At 34.5% G+C, this 15,243-nt stretch overlaps 1 protein-coding gene and 1 pseudogene across 1 annotated transcript in view; both read right to left on the bottom strand.

The window, feature by feature from the left end:
* Positions 1–225: 225 nt before the first annotated feature.
* LOC144579780 (uncharacterized) overlaps positions 226–15,243 on the bottom strand; it is a 114,641-nt gene continuing 99,623 nt past the window's right edge. Inside the window, exons 2-4 of the mRNA XM_078353389.1 lie at positions 1,478–1,552; positions 633–681; positions 226–537 (exon numbers count right to left, since the gene is read on the bottom strand). The gene's annotated coding sequence lies outside the window, so the exon portion shown is untranslated. The remainder of the gene's footprint in view (positions 538–632; positions 682–1,477; positions 1,553–15,243) is intronic.
* Positions 12,272–13,512, bottom strand: LOC103788673 (transmembrane and coiled-coil domains protein 1 pseudogene; annotated as a pseudogene).

Here is a 15,243-nt window from a genome sequence, read left to right as displayed (position 1 = left end):
CATGAAAAGCACCCAGGAACTCAGAGAGATTGCCAGCAGGCAATCCAATGTCTGGCCTGAGACTCAAATGCCTGTGTGGCAATGCTGCCAGGTTGCCAAAGAATGGCTGACTTTTTATGCAACCAAATTAAATATGGTGTCCTCCTCTCAATCCCAGGCCTGGGAAAACGTCTGAAGCTTTTCCCACCGTTTTTCCCTCATGGCATCTCCAAGCCTCTCCTCAAATTAGTTCCAGGGGTTGTGAGAAACAAAGAAGTGCTATCGCTTGGCCTGAGTTGCTCATAACCCTAGTGGAAAGGTGAGTCACAGAGGGCGGCTCTCTGCATCTCTCAGGTACTGAGGCTTCACTTACTTTTGTCAGGCAGATGCCATCATGATGGCTGTTTGCCAGCATTCTCTCTGAGTTCCTGGGTGCTTTTCATGACTTCAGTAGATTTCTGTTTTCCTTCTTGAATCAACACTCACTGAGTTGACCTTTATGCATTATCTGTCTATTTCCAAGTGGCTGAGTAATGGTAAAACCTCTAATCTATCATCCTGGAAAAAAAAAATGGAAGCATAATTATGTAAATTATGAATACCATGTTGTAGGGTAGTAATGCAGATGTGTTTTTGCTTAAAGCCACACTTACTTTTTATGTTGTGTTGTCATCTTTGTGGGGTTTATGTGTTTACTAAACTCTACAAGAGATAAAATCAGATTACAATGTAATATTTCTATATGAGATATTTTCTTCTACTAATTGTAAGCTAAAAATAAGTTAACCAATAGCTCCCTATTCAGAACTTAAAAATATGATTTCAAATGTTTCTTATAAACACTAAAGAACTATAAACCTCTTCTTCTCATTTAAGGATAGCAAATGGCTCAATTTTTTTATGAGCTATTTTGTTCCCTTTTCTGAATGGTAAATTTAGTATAGTTAAATAATACACTACAATGATTTAATCTTGAATGATTATATCAAAGAACACAGTTTATTTTATTTCCAAGAGTATTTCTTGTGAGTATTTATTTTATGCTTGCTTATACTTACTAGAACATATATGAATCCATCTATTCTGTATTACCAATATTGAATAACAACAAGGGTGTTTGGCAGACTAGTAGACAAATATTTAGAAAGCATAGTCAGTTTAAAATTTTAATTTTCACAGAGTCCTGCGTAATCAGCTCATAACTAACCTATAACTTAATGTCAATATCCCAAAACCAAAGAGAAGGCCCATAGGAAAATAAAAAAATAGATGTAAAAAAGGGTACTTTCAGATACCTGAAATTTCAGTACAACAAACAGATAAATCTAAAACTTCCTTTACAATTATTTCATCATTACTTGTTAATATCCCACAATAAAAAATGACTTCAGAATTCAGTAGACAACATATTCAGAATATAAAATTCTAAACCCCGCTTGATACTAAACAGGAGGAAAAGCAAAATTAAACATTTTAAGGCTTCATATCTTGAACTTACCTCTCATGGTCCTCTCCTGAGGATGGTTATTAATGATGTCCTTCATGATAATGAATCATAAAGCAGACACAGAAACTAAGAAAGACAAATGGTTCAATATAAGAAGTGAGGAAATCACCCTGGAAGCTAAAGAATATAGACAGTAGAATGACGATATTTGGTAAACATAGAAAATAATTGGCAATCTTAGAATAGGAATTCAGTGGGCTACAACACAAACATCATTGAGAAGAATGAAATGGATATCAGCAAAATGATTGAACAGGGAGCCTCAGCCTCTACTTCCTCCAAGAAGAAACTAATTCAGCAATAATACAGACCATTTCCCTTTGTGAGAAATCCAGAAACCAACTAAAAGGTTCCAGCATCCCAGGCAAACACAAACCCATCTGCACCAATGCCAATAAGAAGATTCATGGCAAACACACCATAGGCCCTCTTCCTCAGTGCGATGCAATTGGGAGAAAATGCTCAGATCTCAGCTTCTCCCTGGGAATGGAGAGAGAAGACTGAAACATGTCTCCAATGTTTAGACTTTGTCAGGAGCTGCCCCACGGACTGGTTTATGTCCTGACTAAATAAACAGTGATAGGAAAGGGTGCCAGATTGACAGCTGCTGAGAACAAAGGCAAAGATCTGGACCCCTCTCTGGCCATGGTCCCTTCCACTGGCTCAGTGAATAAAGAGTAGAAGAAAACCTCCACTTTTAGCTTCCTCCTGGAGAGGAAAAAAGGTGAAATCAGCATCCAAATTTCTGGCCTTTGGCAGCCTACCTGAGAGGACTAGTTTTTATCTTGCTATCTCAGAGCCGTATATGACAAGCCCATGGCTAACATCTTATTCAATAATTAAAAACTGAAATATTTTTCTCTCAAATCAGGAACAAGGCAAGGATGCCCAATTGTGTCACTTCTGTTTAACATAGTTCTTGAAGTTTTATCTAGAGCAATTAAGACAAAGAAATAAAAGACATTCAAGTCAGAAAGAAAGTAAAAAATCTCTATTAGTGGATTACATGAGTACACAAAAAATCTCAAGATTCCACAAAACAACCCTTTTAGAACTAACAAACAAATTCAGCAATGTTGCAGTATCCAAAATTACCACAAAATTACTTATGTGGCTATACACTAAGAATGAACTATCCAAAAAGAAAATTAAGAAAACAATCCTACTTACAATAGCATTGATAAAAATAAAATACTTAGTAATAAACTTAACCAAAGAAGTGAAAGACTTCTACACTGAAAAACAATAAAACATTACTGAAAGAAATTAAAGAAGACACAAATAAATGGAAAGATATCCCATGTTCATTGACTGAAACACAATATTGGGAAAAATGCCCATACTGCCCAAAGAGATCTAAAACTTCAGTGGAATCCCTATCAAAATCTCAGTACCATTTGTTGTATAAATAAAAATGCATCCTTAAATTCATATGGAACTATAAGAGAGCCCGACTAACCAAAATAAATTTGAGAAAAAATTTTTAAAAAGGCCTTACACTTTGTAACTTCAAAACATATTATGAAGTTACAGTGATTAAAATTACATATAAGGGACTGGTGTAATTACGGACATATAGACCAATGTAACAGATTAAATTGGCCCCAAATAAATTTACATAGATATGATTAAATGATCTTCAGCAAGGATGTCAAGATGGATCTGTGGGAAAAGGAAAGTCCCTTCAGCAAATGATGTTGGGAAAAGTGGACATTCACATGTAAAAGATAGAAATTGGACCTGTATCTTATACCATACACAGAAATCAATTCAAAATAGATTAAAAATTAAATGGAAGACTATAAACTATACAATCCCTGAAAGAAAATATAGAAAGAAATATTCATAGCATTAGTCTTGGCAAAGTTTTATTAGATATGACACAAAAAGCACAGGCAAGAAAAGTAAGGATAGACAAGTAGGACTACGACAAACTAAATAGTTTATGTGGAGAAAAGCAAACAGTAAACAGAATGAAAAGAAAACGTATGTAATGGGAAAATTATGTGCAAAGTGTATGTCTGATAAAGGCTTAATATCCAAAATGTGTCAGAAAATTCCACAACTCAATATCAAAACAAAACGAAAAATCAAGTAACTCATTGAATAATAGATAAAGGAAAAAAGATAAACAATTGTTCAATAGATACATGAAAAATGCTTACATCATTAATCTTTGGGAGAATGCAAATAAAAAATACAAGGAAATATCATCTTACACCTCTTAGGATGGCCATAATTTTTAAAGTAATAAAAAAATAGCAAATGTTAGCAAGGATATAGAAAAAGTAACCCTTGTGTACTCTTGGTGGGAATGTAAAACAGAGAAACTGCTATGGGAAAGAGTATAGAGGTTTTTCAACAAATTAAAAGTAGGACTTCTCTATAATCTAAAAATCCAACTTTTGGTATTTATCCAAAACAATTGAAAACAGGATTTTGAAGAGATATTTGCACTCCCATGTTCAATTGCAGCATTATTCACAATAACCAACAAGTGAGAACAAGCTAAATGTCCATGGGCAGAAGAATGAATGAATGAATGAATCTATCTATCTATCTATCTATCTATCTATCTATCTATCTATCTACCTATCTATCCATCCATCCATCCATCTAACCTATAATATTATTCTTATTCAGATTTTTTTTTTTTTGACAGAGTCTTGCTCTGTCTCCAGGCTGGAGTGCAGTGGCACAATCTCGACTCATTGCAACCTCCCACTCCTAGGTTCAAGTGATTCTTCTGCCTCAGACTCCCAAATAGCAGGGACTACAGATGCATGCCACCACACCCAGCTAATTGTTGTATTTTTAGTGGAGACAGGGTTTCACCACGTTGGCCAGGATGGTCTCAATCTCTTGACCTCATGATCCGCCCCCATTCGGCCTCCCAAAGTGCTGGGATTACAGGTGTCAGCCACTATGCCCAGTCTAATCAGCTTTTTAAAAAAGGAATATGTTGTATGCTACTACATTGATGAAACTGGAGGACATTATGCTAAGTGCAACATTTCATTCTCAGAAAGACAAATCCCGCATGATTCCACTTATATGAGGCATCTAAAGTTGTTAAGCTCAGAGAAGCAGAAAAAAGAATGATGGTGCCCAGGGGCCGCAGGAATGGAGAAATATTCAATAGGTATAAAGTTCAGTCATACAAGATGTGTGCAATGATTAATAATGCTGTATTATACACTTAAAAATTGGTTAAAGGATAGATTTCTTATGTGTTCTTTTACCACACGAAGAAAATGAAGAAGAAAGACGTGGATTCTAAGCAATAGAAAAATTGAGAAAAGAGGGGCATGATATGACTGACTTGGTGACAAGAATAAATTTTTTTTTTAAACAGCAAACCTAAGACTAATAAGAAATCAGATACTCAAAAAAAAAGAAAAATGTATATAAAAATTATTGCCCAAATATTAGGCAAATGCAAACTAAAATAGTGCCAATTTTGAACAACTATGGAGTCTCAATAGATATTAGGTTGGTACAAAAGTAATTGCTGTTTTTGCCATTTCACCTGTATACTTGAGTATTTGCTTCACCTGTATACTTGAGTATTTGCTTCACCTGTATACTTGAGTATTCTTTTGCTTGACAGTCTTACTGTTAAACCTATTGTAAAACAGATATAGCTTACACTGATTACACACTAAGTCTTATTTAGAGTCATAACAATATAATTGTTGCTTTTCAACTTAAAAATGTATGGACAAAACAGAAGGATTAAATAATGCGGAGGACAGATTGTACAATTTTCAACTTTAATAATGTATAATAAAAGGTAAGGTAAGTTTAGCTGACACATGTGGAGAAGTTGAAAGAGAAAGAAGAGTGGAGAAAAGCATAGGTACTTTATATTTCTAACGTGGTGTTCAATGAAAAGATGCCGTCTAAAGTTTTTGAAATCTGGAAGATTGAAATTGGTGTCAAACACAAAAGGCTACAGGGTCTACATCTGCAATGTTAATGTGAATTAAATTATAGCATATAATGTAGTCTGTGACATGCAAATTATTTTTTCTCCTCTTCCTCCTTCTGACCTCCTTTTTCACTTTGTGTCCTCCTCTTACTCCTCTTTCCCTTGTATTCCTCATCTTCTCTTTATCCTCTTTCTTCTTTTGTAAACTGGACTTTCAGTCAAAACAAATTTTGACCATGCTCTGTAAATTTGAGGCCTATAAATGTTTATAAGTATTGAGGCTTTCTTGTAATTCCTTACCCAAAGAGGAACAGAAGTGACTGTTTTATTCTGCATAGAATCTACACTCTGTTTCTTTTCCATTTCCAACTTTGAGTCCCAAAACACACAGCCTTTCCCAGTTAAAAGTCTTAGTTATCTTGGTTATGATGAATCCGCAAGCCAAGAATGTATCTTCTTTGTTCTCTTTGAATTCTTTTGTATATTTCCTAATGAAGCGAATATCTTAGAGACAAAGATACACAACAGAGAAAAGTGAGACAAAAGTAAAAAAGAAGGTAGGTTTTATACGTGAATTTTTATTTTTAATGTTTGGTCATCAATTGACAATGCATTAAATTATTGATCACTTAGTAATATTTGAAGTTAAGGAGACAATCACTAGATGATTTTTTAAATGAAATACCTATTTATAAGCTTTTTCTTCATGGAAGTGAGGCTGAGAAGAAGAGTGAATGCAGTGAATTTGATTTCTCATTATAAACTTTTATTATTTTATGTTATTTTGCTATTTATATGAGTTACTTGACACAATTTTAACATTTTGGATAATGAATAAAAGCTACTGATAGTTTGTGTAAATTGTACAAGGGAGATGCAATCAAATGCATCTTACGGAAAACACTGCTTTTTTTCGGACAAAACAGATAAAGGGTATTTTTGTTTTGCAAAAGGTTGCAAAGCCAGTATAAGAATAAAGTCTAACGACATAAAAAATAAGAAGTTAAGCTAGTATAATCATCATTCTTATGACCTAAAATCCAGGTTTACACTAGGCTTCAGTCCTGGCATGTTAAATTCTCCGTGTTTTAATGTGTATATGAAGACAGCTATTTATCATTATTGTATAATACAGAATACTTTCACTGTTCTAAAATTCCTCTGTGCTCTGCCTATTCATTCCTCCCTACCCTAAACCCTGGCAAACATTAATATTTTTATAACCCTATAGTTTTTGCCTTTTCCAAAATGCTATATAGGTAGGATCATACAGTATGTAGATTTTTCAGAATGGTTTCTTTGACTTAGTTAATATGCACTTAAGGTTCCTACATGTCTTTTTCAAACTTGATAGCTTATTTCTGCTGATTATTATTTCATTGTCTGGATGAAATATTATCCATCCAGGATAATATTTATCACTCACTCACTGAAGTTGATTTATCCACTAAAGTGCTGAAGAACATCTTGGTGCTTCCAAGTTTGGAAAATTATTAATAAGCTATATAAACATCTGTTATCAGACTTTTTCTCAACGTGAGTCTTCATTTTGGTAAATACCAAGGAAGGTGATTGGTGGATTGTATGATAAGAGTGTATTTAGTTTTTTATGAAACATCCAAGCTGCCATCCAAAGTGGTAGTGCCATTTTGCATTTCCACCAGCAATGAATGAGGGTTGCTGTTTCTGTACATCCTTGCCAGCATTTGGTGTTGAAGGTATTTTGGATTTTGGCCATTCGAATAGTTGGGTAGCAGTATTTTGTTGTTTTAATTTGCAATTCCCCCATGGCTTATGACATAGACATATTTTTATATCATTACTTGCCATCTGGCTATCTTCTTTGATGAGGTATTGATTCAGGTCCTTGCCATTTTTTTTTTTTTTTTTTTAGTTTGTTCATTTTCTTATGGTTGGATTTAAATTGTTCTTTATATATTTTGGATAATACTTCTTAATCAAATATCTCATTTTCAAATATTTTCTCCCAATCTGTGACTTGTATTTTTTGTTTTGTTTTATTTATGAATTTTTGTGAGTACGTAGTATGTGTATATATTTATGGGGTACATGAGATATTTCGATACAGGCATACAATGCGTATTAATCACATCAGAGTAAGTGGCATATTCATTACCTCAAGCTTTTATACTTTGTGTTACCAAAAAAATACCAATTACACTCTTACAGTTATTTTAAGATCTACAATAAATTATTTCTAACTATAGTCATCCGTTGTTTTATCACATGCTAGATCATATTTGTCCATTTTTGTACCTGTTAATCATGCCCAGTGCCTCACCCGCACTAACAACCCTCTCCAGCCTCTCATAACCTTCCTTCTACTAATGGATCTGTATACATTTGTTTTATTTTTGGGCTCTGTGAATAAGTGAGTACATGCGAAGTTTGTCTTTCTGTGCCTGGCTTATTTCATTTAACATGATGACATCTGGTTCCATCCACATTGTTACAAATGACAGAATCTCATTCTTTTTTTTGCATCTGAGTAGTACTCCATTGTGTGTATGTATCACATTTTCTTTATCCGCTTATCTGTTGATGGACATTTAGGTTGCTTCCAAATCTTTGGTATTGGAATAGTGCTGCAATAAACATGGGAGTGTGGATATATCTTATATCTTTAATGTACTAATTTCCTTTCTTTTGAGTATATATCTAGTAGTGGGATAGCTGGATCCTATGGTAGTTCTATTTTTAGTTTTTTGAGAAAACTCCAAACTGTTCTCCATAGTAGTTGTATTAATGTAGTTTTCTGCCAGCAGTGTACAAAGTTCCTTTTTCTCCACCTCCTTGCCAGCATTTGTTATTGACTGTAATTTGCAAATAAGCCATTTTAACTGGGATGAGGTGATATCTCATTTTAGTTTTTATTTGCATTTCTGATGATCATTGATGTGGAGCACCCTTTCATATATCTATTTGCCATTTATATGTCTTTTTTTAAATAAATGTCTATTCAAATATTTTGACCAATGTTTAATTTGACTATTGGATGTTTTCTTAGAGTTATTTGAGCTTCTTGTGTATTCTGGTTATTAATCCATTGTCATATGGATAGTTGCAAATATTTTCTCATATTCTGACAATTGTCTCTTCACTTTGTTGATTGTTTCCTTTGTTGTGTGGAAGCTTTTTAACATGATGTGCTCCTATTTGTCCATATTTGCTTTGGTTGCCTGTGCTTGTGGAGTATTACTCAAGAAACCTTTGCCCAGTCCAATGTCCTGAAGAGTTTCCCAAGGTTTTTAGTTTTGTTTTTTTTTTTAGTAGTTTCATAGTTTGAGATTGTATATTTAAGTCTTCAAGCCATTTTGATTTAATTTTTGTATATGGTGATAGATAAAGGTGTAGTTTCATTCTTCTGCATATGGGTATTCAGTTTTCCCAGCACCATTTATTGAAGAGACAGCATTTTCCCCAATGTTTGCCTTGGCACCTTTGTTGAAAATGAGCTCACTGTAGGTGTGTGGTTTTATTTCTGGGTTCTGTATTCTGTTCCGTTGGTGTATGTGTCTGTTTTCCTGCCAGTGCCAGGCTGTTTTGGTTACTATAGCTCTGTAGTGTAATTTGAAGCCAGGTAATGTGATTCCTCCAGTTTTGTTATTTTTGCTCAAGATATCTTTGGCTATACTGGATCCTTTGTTGTTCCATATAAATTTTAAAGTTGTTTTTCTATATCTGTAAAAAATATCATTGGCATTTTGACAGGGATTGCATTGAATTTATAGATTGCTTTGGGTAGCATAGGCATTTGAACAATATTTATTCTTCCATTCCATGAACATGGAATATATTTTAATTTTTTTTCCTCTTTAATTTCTCTTATGAGTGTTTTATAGTTTTCATTGTGGAGAACTTTCACTTTTTTGTTAATTTCTTGAAATTTAATTTTATTTGTGGCTACTATAAATGGGATTACTTTCTTGATTTCTATTTTGTATTCTACACTGTTGGCATATAGAAACACCACTGGGTTTTGTTTGTTGATATTGTATCCTGCAACTTTACAGAATGTATCAGTTCTAATAGTTTTTTGGTGGAACCTTTAAAATTTTCCAGATATAAGATTATATCTGCAAAAAAGGATAATTTAATGTCTTCCTTTCTAACTTGTATGGTCTTTATTGCTTTCTCTTGTCTGATTGCGCTAGCAAAGACTTCAAGTACTACATGGAATAGGGTTAGAGGTGAGCATCCTTGTTATTTTCCAGATTTTAGAGAAAGGCTTTCAGTTTTTCTCTATTCAGTATGATACTAACTGTGGATGTGTCACATATGGGATTTATTGTGTTATGTTCCTTCTATTCCCAGGTTTTTGAGGATTTTTTCAAGAAGTGATGTTGAGCTTTATCAAATGTTTTTCAGCATCAAAAACGATCATATGGTTTTCATCTTTCATTCTCTTTATATGATCTATCACATTGATTTGCATTACGTTCAGCCATCTTTGCATCCCTGGAATAAATTCCACTTGGTCATGATGCATGACCTTTTCAGTATATTGTGGAATTCAGTTTTCTAGTACTTTTTTGAGGATTTTTGTGTCAATATTAATCAATATTGACCTGTTTTACATATATATATCATTGTTTTTGGTATCAGGGTAATATAGGCCTTATAGAATGAGTTTGGAGGTATTCCCTCCTCTGTTTTTTGGAACAATTTGAATAGAATTGGTATTAGTTCCTCTTTAAAAGTGTGGTAGAATTAAGCAGTCCATTGGGTACTGGGCTTTTATTTACTGAGAGACTTTTTATTAGAGCTTTTATTTCATCACTTGTTATTGGTCTGTTCAAGTTTTGGATTTCCTCATGGCTTAATCTTGCTAGATTTTATGTGTCTAGGAATTTGTCCATTTCTTCTATATTTCTTAATTTGTTGGCATGAAGTTGTTCATAGTAGACACTAATGACCCTTTGAATTTCTACAGTATCAATTGTAATATATTCTTTTTCATCTCGGATTTTATTTACTTAGGTATTTTTTTTCTTAGTTATTCTGTCTAAAGGTTTGTCAAGTTTTTATTTTCAAAAAACCAACTTTTTGTTTTGTTGATCTTTTGTATTGTTTTCATTTCAAATTCATTTTCCACTCTGCCTCTTATTATTTCTTCTCATTTCCTAATTTTGGGTTTGGTTTCTTCTTTTCTTGTTCCTTAAGCTGCATTATCAGATTGTTTATTTGAAGTTTTTCTTCTTTTTTGATGTAGGCACTTATAGCTATAAAGTTTCCTCTGAGTGCTGCTTTTGCTATATCTCATAGGTTTCAGTAGTAAGTTTTCGATAAAATTTGTTTCAAGAAATTTTTCAGTTTCCTTCTTAATTTCTTCATTGACCACTGGCCATTTAGAAGCATATTGTTTAATTTCCATATGTTTGTATAGTTTTAAAAATTCCTCTTGATAATGATGTTTAGTTTTATTCCATTATGGTCAAGGAAGATATTTGACATTATTTCAAGATTTTGAATGTTTAAAGACTTGTTTTGTCACCTGATAGATGATTTATCCTTGAGAACGACTCTTATGCTGAGGAGAATATGTATTCTTTAGCCATTAAATAAAATGTTCCGTAAATATGTATTAGGTTCATTTGTCCTACAGTGTAGATTAAGTACAATGTTTCTTTGTTGATTTTCTGTCTGGAAGATCTCTCCAATGCTGAAAGTGGGGTGTTAAATTCTACAGTTCTTATTACATTGGGGTCTATCTCTCTCTGTGTCTCTAATAATATTTGCTTTCCATATTGGGATGTTTCCTTATATGGGAGCATATATATTTATAACCATTGTATCCTCTTGCTGAATTTACCTTTTAATCATTACATAATGACCTTCTTTGTCTTTTCTTATAGTCTTTGACTTGAAATCTATTTTGTCTAAGTATAGCTACTTCTGCTTTTTTCTGTTTTTCATTGGCATGGAATATATTTTTCTATCTCTTTATTTTCAGTCAATGTGTGTCTTTATAAGTGAAGTGTGTTTCTTGTAGGCAAAAGATCATTGAGTCTTATTTTTTTTAATCCATTCAGCCAATCTATGTCTTTTGTTTGGAGAGTTTAGTCCATTTGTGTTCAGTTATTATTAATAAGTCAGGACTAATTTCTGCCATTTTATTTGTTTTCTGAGTTTTCTTTTATAGTTTTTTCTTCCTTCTTTCATTCTTATCTTACTTTTAGCAAAGGTGAATTTATCAGATAGTTTGTTTTTATTGCTTGCTTTATTTTTTGTGTATCCATTGCATGATTTTACTTATAGATTACCATGAGGCTTGCAAATAATATCTTATAACCCATTATTTTAAACTAATAAGAACTGAACTTTGTCTAAACAAAGAAACCAACAAAGAAGCAAAAGGAAAACTAATAAAAACTTTACACTTTATCTTCCCACTTTTAAACTTTCTGTTGTTGCTATTTATATCTTATTGTACTATGTCTTGAAAAGTTGTTGCAGTTATTATTTTCAATTGGTTCCCTCTTTATCTTTATAGTCAAGATATGACTAGTTTACAATGTTATAATATTCTCTTTTTCTGTGTAGTTACCATTAGCAGTGAGCTTTGCACCTTCAGATGATTTCTTATTGCTCATTAACATTCTTTTCTTTCAGCAGTATACTTCAGATGATATTGGTGTGTTCAGGATGGTATAGATGTAGACACAGCTGTATACTTCAGATTGTTGGTTCATGTTAAATAACTGTTTAAGATTCACATTCAAAAGAAAATCATGCTACATAAAAATTGTCCATGATTTTTGCTCCAAAAAATTATTGGATAAAATCTAAAAAGTACTGTTGTAATTATGTCTCTTGAAGAAGAAAACGTCATTCTACATGTAAACAGATTCACTCAACTCTTTTGTTGTAGAAAACTTCAGAGTAGGTAAGTTGCTGTCTAACTTCCTGCTCCATGCACTTGCCAGAGAAAAGTGAGCAATACCTTCTGTGCCAGCATCCTTTGGGGATGAAAACAACCATTCCACACAGCTAAAGAGGGCATCCTAGTGCTTGCAGAGAAAGGCAGTGGAAACCACAAGGAATAAAGTACTGAACACCCTATCACAAGTTTTCATAAGGGGAACCACACTGTTAGCTACCATAAAGACAAAGACCAAAAGGACTGCCATGACAGCTAGGAGGATGTCAATTAGTTTATCCAGAAGATTCCAGGCAGTGGCATTCTCCAGCCCTTCTAGCTCCAAAACCTGCTAGTGTTGCACCTTGAATATCCAGCTCCATCTTGAAGATGCAGGTCCAGTATGCCTCCTAGATTTCCCAGGCCCATCCACAGAACTGTTATGCAATTTTTTCCCTGCCAGCCAATTACTACTTCAAGCTCAGTATTTCATTCTGGTGAAGCTTCTTTAGGTCATTTAGTTATTCTTTTCATCATGCACATCTATTTCACTCCTCCCATAAGGTCTTCATTACTAAGAAATTGTCTCTCTGATAATGTTCCTTGAGGGTATCAAATGATTTCTCTAGCCTGGCCTGGGTTTCCCAGATCTCCTGGATCTCATGTAATAGTGCATTAAATCCTGAGCTCTGTATGTGCAGGATATTCTTTTTGGAGCTGGATGCGCCTACAGTGATGCCACCAGTGCTGCTGTTGACTCCCAGTGAGCCTAAAGTGGTCCTAGAACTATCTTCCTGACTACCATATTGTGGGCATCACTCAAAGTTCAAAATCACTCTCAAAGCCTTCCCCTCATCCACTCACCCTACCTTTAAAGAGTCCTTCAGGTTATGGATGTTGTTTGTACTACCTAATTTGTTCCAGATCATTGAGGCAAACTCTCTGGGCTTGGAGACCATGTACTGAACAATTGGCCTGAGAGAAACTGGAATATCCACCTTTGACACCACTCACTACACTTTCACTGAAGCCACTAACCTTTCCTTCCTCATCCTTCAGACCCTGCTGCATATTCATAAAGACATTCTTTGGTTGCTGGGGGATCACATTCTGCTCCACCTCCTTAAAGCATCCTGTGGTAGTACTCAAGCTTCTTTTGTACCTGGAGAATGATTTGGGCAGATTTCTGGTTCTTCTCAAAGTCCTGCTTGATTCAGCCAGCCTGCTGCTTGTGTGAGCTGTTGGCAAGCTTCAAGTACTCAGCAATGCTGTCATCCCAAACTGTTTGTGCAATCTTGATCTGTCATGGGAACATCCGGCTCTTCTGCTGCAGGTGAACAATAGCAGGCTTTTTTTTTTCCTTTTGCACTGAGGGTTTGCTGTTCCATTCATGGAGTCTGTTTGAATGCTGCCGTTAGTACTGGAGAACACTACTCTAGATATCTGGGTGAGGCTGCTTGCCTCCAACCATTTAATCCACTCTGCAGTTCCCTCTTCTCTTGGTAGACATGCAGCAGCATTGGCACAAGTTATTTCCTTTACAGTAGAGCTGATAGGGGCATCAGTTGTGGATGGCATGACTGGGTTGGCATGACTGCACAAAAGCTGCGATATCCTGGCCAGATTTCCTGATTTGGGAACTTTCCTTTGGGGCTTCTAGATTATTCTACCTATTATGCAAGCTTGTTCCTCTCTTCATCTAAGGTGGCATTTTAATCTTCTGTAGGATATGATTTAGAGCTGTGGAGTCAGTGGAGACACTATCAGTCTCAGCACATGCATTCTGGCTTTCCAGATCCATTTCAGGTTCTGGATTGGCCTAAATAGGCTTCGCATGGTATGGAGACACTGATGCCCTCCTGGTCTAGTGTTGGAAGAGATCCAAGCCTTAGCCAATCAAATTAATTTTTTTTCCAAACATTGTGGGTCATTTTAGACAACTTTTTCCTGGCCTCTGCATCTTGTTATTTGCCTCTAGGATCAGAATTCTTATATAAATGTTCATGCCCACAGGCTCTGCCAGTAGACTTAAAATGCTTATTTGTAAACTTATTTTTTTTTAACACACCAAGAGTGTTAGATAATGTAGGAATTTGCTTCAACAATCACTGTGCATACAGCCATGAGATTAAGGGTTTATGCTACCTTTATCACTCTTCCTCAAGCACTTCTAAGGTGTATAAGAATCCTTTTAGGAAAAGCCCCTCAAAATCCCGGCAATATCTTTACTTTCTTTGCATAGATGAGGATGAACAATTGTAATCCAAAATGTTTCCCAAAAAGTTATCTTCAAAAACAAGCATAGAGACAGAAGATCCATATGAAAACAGATCCAATCTGGGAGAATGGATAGTGTGTCTTTCAAATCTTGTGATCAAGAGTAACTATTCACCAAATGTCAGCATCTGAAGAAAGTACTAACCATGAATTTGTTTTCTCCAAAAAGTAATATTGGTGGGAAGAGGAGGAACAGCCAGAGTCTCCACTAATACCTTCTTTCAAGCTCAAGTGCTGGCTCCAGCCACTGATGCCACTGTGCCCTAGTTGATCACTTCCAACCAACCTCTTCATGCACCTCACCCCAACTACCTGTCACCACTGCTTATGACTTATCCTTTAATTCTTTTGATATCATCTTTCACAAAGGAGGAGTTTTTAATTTTAATAAAGTCCAACTTACTAATTATGTGTTGTATGGAACATGCCTTTGGTGTTTTATCTAAAAAGTTATTACTATTTCCAAGATTATTTAAATTTTATTTTAGCTTATCTTCTAGAGTTTTATAGTTTGTATTTTAAATTTAGGTTGATCATTCATTTTGAGTTAATTTTTGTGAAAGATGTTAAGTATGTATCTAAGATTTATTTTTTGCATGGAGATGTTCAATTGTCCCAGAATCATTTGTTGAAGAGACTCCTTGTTCTATTGTATTGCCTTTATTCTTT

The sequence above is a fragment of the Callithrix jacchus genome, chromosome 16 (genome assembly GCF_049354715.1).
Source record: "Callithrix jacchus isolate 240 chromosome 16, calJac240_pri, whole genome shotgun sequence".
NCBI classification, from domain to species: domain Eukaryota; kingdom Metazoa; phylum Chordata; class Mammalia; order Primates; family Cebidae; genus Callithrix; species Callithrix jacchus.
This window is presented reverse-complemented; position numbering and strand designations above follow the sequence as displayed.